This window comes from Mytilus galloprovincialis, chromosome 8 (assembly GCF_965363235.1).
Source record: "Mytilus galloprovincialis chromosome 8, xbMytGall1.hap1.1, whole genome shotgun sequence".
Classification (NCBI taxonomy): domain Eukaryota; kingdom Metazoa; phylum Mollusca; class Bivalvia; order Mytilida; family Mytilidae; genus Mytilus; species Mytilus galloprovincialis.
In genome coordinates, this window is record NC_134845.1 from 86,856,565 (window position 1) to 86,862,865 (window position 6,301).

General features: G+C 32.6%; 1 long non-coding RNA gene across 1 annotated transcript; it reads left to right on the forward strand.

Moving 5' to 3' along the window:
• Nucleotides 1–544: 544 nt before the first annotated feature.
• On the forward strand, nt 545–5,819 carry LOC143042739 (uncharacterized). The gene is made up of 3 exons (XR_012968110.1): nt 545–642; nt 1,066–1,204; nt 5,622–5,819. It is a non-coding gene; the product is annotated as an uncharacterized LOC143042739 (long non-coding RNA).
• The last annotated feature ends 482 nt before the right edge of the window (nt 5,820–6,301 follow it).

The window sequence follows — 6,301 nt, forward strand, 5'->3', positions numbered from 1 at the left end:
CAATAATGTGTATGTTAAGATGCACTAGATACGCTGGGTATACTGCTTTTTACTTCGTTAACAGTCATTTATACTGCGAACTGCTTAACTCGACTCAACAGGCCACAACAATAGATAAGGAACATTACATGTACTCATAACCGATTTCAGCAATAATCCAATTGTTCTTATTCTGATATGAAAAAAAGCACATGATACTTTTAAAAACATCAACGCACAAAAGATATTAAAAAATATCTACAAATTATTTTATAGATTTCATTGAAACACACGCTAGTTTTACGATTTACAATTTACACTTTATACATCGGTATAGATCGACCCTTATATACTTCTGGAGCAGCAGATATCACCTTCGATTTTTGGTATGGTTCGTACTTTTTTCTGTTGGTCTCCTTTTTTTTTTTTTAGCTAAAACGTTGTATTTTTTTTCAACTCTTGAGTTTCAATGTCCGTTCAGAATCTTTTGCCTCGATCCCTTTCATCAACTTAGTTGTTTTTATTGTAGAGAGATCAGATTATCTAGGTTGTTACAAGGATGATGCTAGCAGGCACTTGAAACACAACATGACAAGCAGCTTCTCCATGTCTCTTGCATTCTGTAAGCAACATTGCAGTGGATACCGATTTTGTGGCATGCAAGTTCGTATCTTTCAATATTTTAAAAGACCGTTTTAACTTAGGTTAACAAAAATCAATTTAATGTCAAGCAACCGTGAATTGAATATACATTAATAACTGTACCCTCTACAAAAAGTCGAACAGGAAATGATCAAGAAAAATTGCGAATGTAAATGGGGAATATGTCAAAGTAACAAAAATCCAATCAAAGAGAAAAAAAACAACAGAAGATCACGAATGGGACTTCAACACATTAAGAAAATAATCACTACAACAATTCAACGTTGAACCTCTTCATTATTTAAAGTTCCACATTATGAACTGGTTACCTTAATTGCACATAAAAAATACCGATAAAATATCGTTCATTTCTGCCTCTAGGTAAAGTTCTATTTTCTAATCAACATGTCCAGCTGTTCACCAATTATAATTTAAAATTTGTAGGTAGGTTCCTTTTGTCTGTGTGGAAATGTCCTGATTGAAATTAAATATCCAAAAATTCCAGAAGCAGAATGCGATTACGATTGTAACGGAGAACCAGGACGAAAATGTGGTAGCGATTGGAAAAATTCAATTTATTTAGGTAATAGAAATATTTTTTATTATGATTAACAGTCACTACTTTCGATTAACAGTCCCTAGTTTTTGATAAACAGTACCTACATTTGTACTCTCTATTAACAGTCACTAGTCTCGATTACATTGACGTGCCAGTTGAATACCACAAAAAAATCAAAAATGGACAGCCAACAACATTGTCTAATTAACATGAGGCTCCTAGGATCACGAGTAATTTTCCAAATGTTGAAATACATAGTTTGATGTCTCATTCAAAATTTTGTGTCTTGTCAAATATAGGTTATTCTTATTATGATATTTGTCAATAGTCAATGTAATTATTGGCATTTACATGCGAGTATACCCAATTCTAAACTAAAAACGCAATCAAATCTAAACAAGTACTCTTTGAAAATGACATTATAAAGATGTTTGATTTCATCATTAACATAACAAATCTGTTACGTTTGATCTGTTTTTCAACAAATAATCGGCATTTTCATGGGAACCAACTGTGGCCCCGTTTTTTGTAGAGTTGTTCCTTTATGCATATGAAGCTGACTTCTTAAAGGCAGTTGCATTTGTGAAGCAGTATTTGCTTATTCTTCCGAAACATTAGATTCCTGAGATCTCCCCAAGTTTGTGGTAGGGTTCCTGTTGCGCAGTCTTTGGCTTTTATGTTGGTTTTTTTACTTTTGTGTATTGTTTACTGTTGATTGATTAGTTGTCTTGTTTTGTTTCGTATATTTTTTAGCCTTTGCGTTGGCAGTTGAAACTTAACGATTGGGTGTGGCGTTGATGTCATTCGCATCTCTTGTGTTTCCTTTACAATTTTTTGAAATAAAAGTAAAAAACGGTAAAAAAAATAAGATTAAAAAAAAGATCCAGTATGATAGAAGTTAACAATGTACAGTTGGGTGCAGACCAAGCATTACACGTAGACGGTGTTTACTCGCGTGCACTTCAAGTACACGCCGTATTAACTGTGCGTAAACTCCGAAATTTCGGTAGAGATGTATACCCCGTATGCAGGAGCTGCTCAAATGTTGCCACTTAGAAATGGAAAGTTCACAATTGGAAAGCTGAAATCATCTCTTTTGTCGTAAAGTTTTGTTTTCAACCGACCCTCATTGTCAATTTCTAGATGTAAGTCAAGATATGAGGCAGACTTAACTGTATCTGTAGTATCCTTTAAAAGACCAAGGGTTCATTTTCAATTGACGTGATATTGACGATAACAGTAAATTAATAATGCTATTACATCTTTTTGATTAATTGAAAGTTAACATAAAAAATTTCCTTTCTGCACAAATATACAGTACAAGCATGTTTTTTTTTAATCAAATAATTAAATCATCACCAAAATCAAGCAGTTTTCACATCTCAGACTGTCTGACTCGGAATGACTCGTAGAAAATAAAATTATTTGACCTCATTAACCAAACCTAACAACATTTGCCCTTCATCAAGTAAATCTATATAGCTGCACAGTAATTCAGTTATATTTTTAGATCAGGAGGGACTGTATAATACGAATGACAGTTATATTGGACAGCAAAATTTTGTTCTCATCGATTGAGAGTGCCAGCATTTCCTCTTTTTAATCAAAATATTGAATCGTTAACAAAAACCAGAAGTTTTCATACCTCAGATTGACTGGTAGGACAAAATTATATGTCTGCATCAACCAAAGCATACCATATTGACACTTTATTATGAAACTATAATTAGCCGCACAGTAAATCAATTATATTTTTATATCAGGATGGAGAGTATAATACATATGACAGCAATAATGCAAACATGACTAAATAATTCGGTAGGCATCAATTGTAATGCCATCATGTCCTCTTTTTATTCAAAATATTGAATTGTAAACACATATCAGAAGTGTTCTTACTTCAGACTGACTTGTCTAACAATATTATTTGTCCGCATCAACATAAACTGACCATATTTGCACTTTATTGTGTAGATCTTATTAACCGTATAGTAAATCAGTTATATTTTAATACAAGGATAGATTGTTTAATACATATAGATATAGGAAGATGTGGTGTGAGTGTCAATGAGACAACTCTCCATCCAAATAACAATTAAAAAAAAGGGTTAACCATTATCAGTCAAGGTACGGCCTTCAACACGGAGCTGTGGCTCACACCGTACAACAAGCTATAAAGGACCCCAAAATAACAAGTCTAAAACCATTCAAACAAGAAAACCAATGGTCTAATCTATATAAAAAAAAACGAGAAACACGTATAAATTACATAAACAAACGACAACTACTGTACATCAGATTCCCAAGTTTGGACAGGTGCAAACATTTGCAGCGGAATTAAACGTTGTAATGGATCCAAACCTTCTCCTTTTTTCCTGAAACAATAGCATAACATCACAACATAGAAAAACACACGGTAAAATATAAATTGGCAGGCTTAACTGAATCAAAAAACGTAAATGAATACACTATGAACTAATAAATTTGATCTGCGATATCTGAATGCAAAAGCACAGTTAATAAAATATTAGGGACAAACATTCAAGGCCAAAAGGCAAAAAAAAACAAGTCCAAACAAAGCCATGGCAAGACACCAGTACGAAATATTTAACCCTTCGAAAATCTTCACTTTAGAACAAAAAACGGTTTGAAAAAAATACAGGTAAATCTTGAAGTTTATACAAATGTAGTAAGAAGAAGTGAAAATTGAAAGATATTCTAAATAATCAAAGCTGGTATATAGACAAGATCCATATAAATTTGAAATAACAAAAAAGCATTATAAACAGTATCAACAGGTCGAATTAACAAGAAAATACGATTTGAGAGTACTCGACATGACAGCAATAGTAGAATAAAATGACTAAACAATTTGGTATGCATCAATTTATAATGCCAGCATGTCCTCATTTATTCAAAATATTGAACTGTAAACACATATCAGAAGTTTGCATACCTCAGACTGACCCGCATAACAAAATTATTTGTCCGCATTAATAGAAACTGACCATTTTGGCACTTCACTATGTAAATTTTAATATCCTCATAGTAAAGTAGCTATATTTTTATATCAGGATGAATGGATTAATATAAATGACAGCAATATTGGGGAAAAAAATACTAAAAATTTGGTATGCCTCAATTTATAATGTCAACATGTCCTCTTTTCATCAAAATATTGAATCGTAAAAGTTTATTTCTTAATTTACACAATCACTTGGGTAGACAGTAGACATTAGAAATTTCCATTTTGACCAATTTAACGTAATTAAAGTTAATTTACGAAATATGTGCACGAGGCGTTAATATGCATTTACTTTATGTAAAGCTTGGTCTAGACCCAACTGTAGGTAACCGTATGACTCTCAATAATGAGCAAAATCCATACCGCATAGTCATTTTTAAAAGGCCCCGGCATGGCACATGTCAACAGCATAGTAAACGGTTAATAACCCTCATAACGATGGATGCAAGTATTTAAAATCAGTCCGTATATTCATTTTGTAAATTTTGTATTTGTTAACGTTATTGATATTTACAGATGTGATCTACTAATATTACTTGAAAGTTATTTATCAAGAACTCGATTGTTGGTAAGAGTTCATAAATTAAAAATAGAAACTCTTACAAAAAGTCGACTAGAGACTTTTATCATGTTAGCATTTCTAGAGGAACACGAATTGCTGCCAATGTAAGCTCTGAGTAATACTCAGCGTTACATTTTATTTTTTTTTGTCAGTTTTACTATCTGTTCTTTCCATTAGCATATTCAAGATTAAGACAAAACTTTAAAATTTTTACCCTACCACAAATTGTGTCTGCATTTACCATCAGCAGGAACGCTTGAACAAACATAATCAAAGACATAGATAGAATATTCTTATTTCAGTTGCTTTGTAATTGGTATATGAAAAGATTATTCTATTCAATCTGTTTGTATTATTTTGATAATAGGGTAAAATGGTTACAGGCCTAGGAATGATACGCTATACTTGTATATGATGACATATCTTTTGAGTTTGTGTTGAATTAGGAGATAACTATATTGTATTTCAAGCTCCGACGGCATCAATTGGGGATTGGATGGTCGCAAATTAAGTTTACTGGCGACGCTTTAGCGGAGACAGTAAACGGGTATTTGCGACCATCTAATCCCCAATTGATGCCGTCGGAGCCTAAAATACAATATTGTTATCTTCATTCTAATGAAGCTGACAGAAAACAACGTTATAACATGTATTTAAAATCTGTCATATGCCGTCTGCGCTTGCGCGTACGTCCGATAACATCATTTGATAATTGATGCCATGTATACTAAGTAATTGACGTTATCCAATCAAAATAAACGTTACAAACGTTCTTGCATTAGCATTAACTTCTTTCGCTATCACTGAGTCTTGCTGTGTATGAAAGTTAATATTTCTTTCTTTATATTTTACAGTTTGAAGATACCACCATTATCAAGACCACCCTTATCAAGACCATCATTATCCAATCTGAATTATACGATACGAGTGCCTGTCAAAATTATTAGTGAACCATCAGGTTGAACTCTATCAAAACTGGCAATTGGAGACATGCATGATTGTTTTCTAAAAATGCAACATTGTCCAGTTTTTGTAGTGAATAAAATAACTCTTTCTAATGATCGACTCTTTCATTCTTATGAACACATGTAAAAAGTAAAATCATAAAAATACTGAACTCAGAGGAAAATGAAATTGGAAAGTCCCTGCTTACATGGCACAATTAAATGACAAAACACTTCAAAAACGAATGGACAAAAACTGACATATTCTCGACTTGGTACAGGCATTTTCAAATGTAAAAAATGGTGGCCTAAACCTGGTTTTATAACGATAAACATTTCACTTTGTACGAAAGTCTCATCAAATTCCGTTATGTTTACATTGATGCGGGAACTAAACAGACATAATTAATAAAATAGTGAAAACATGGGTACAGCAATCATGCAGTTATGTATTTTATGAATATTTCGACATGTTTGCTAAACATTAAAAATACACAGCTATAAATTATCGTCAGATGCTTGGTGGAATTGGTTGCTTAAATGTAAGCAGCCGTCTGCAATGCAAGCATAGTTTGTGTAAATTCTAGTTT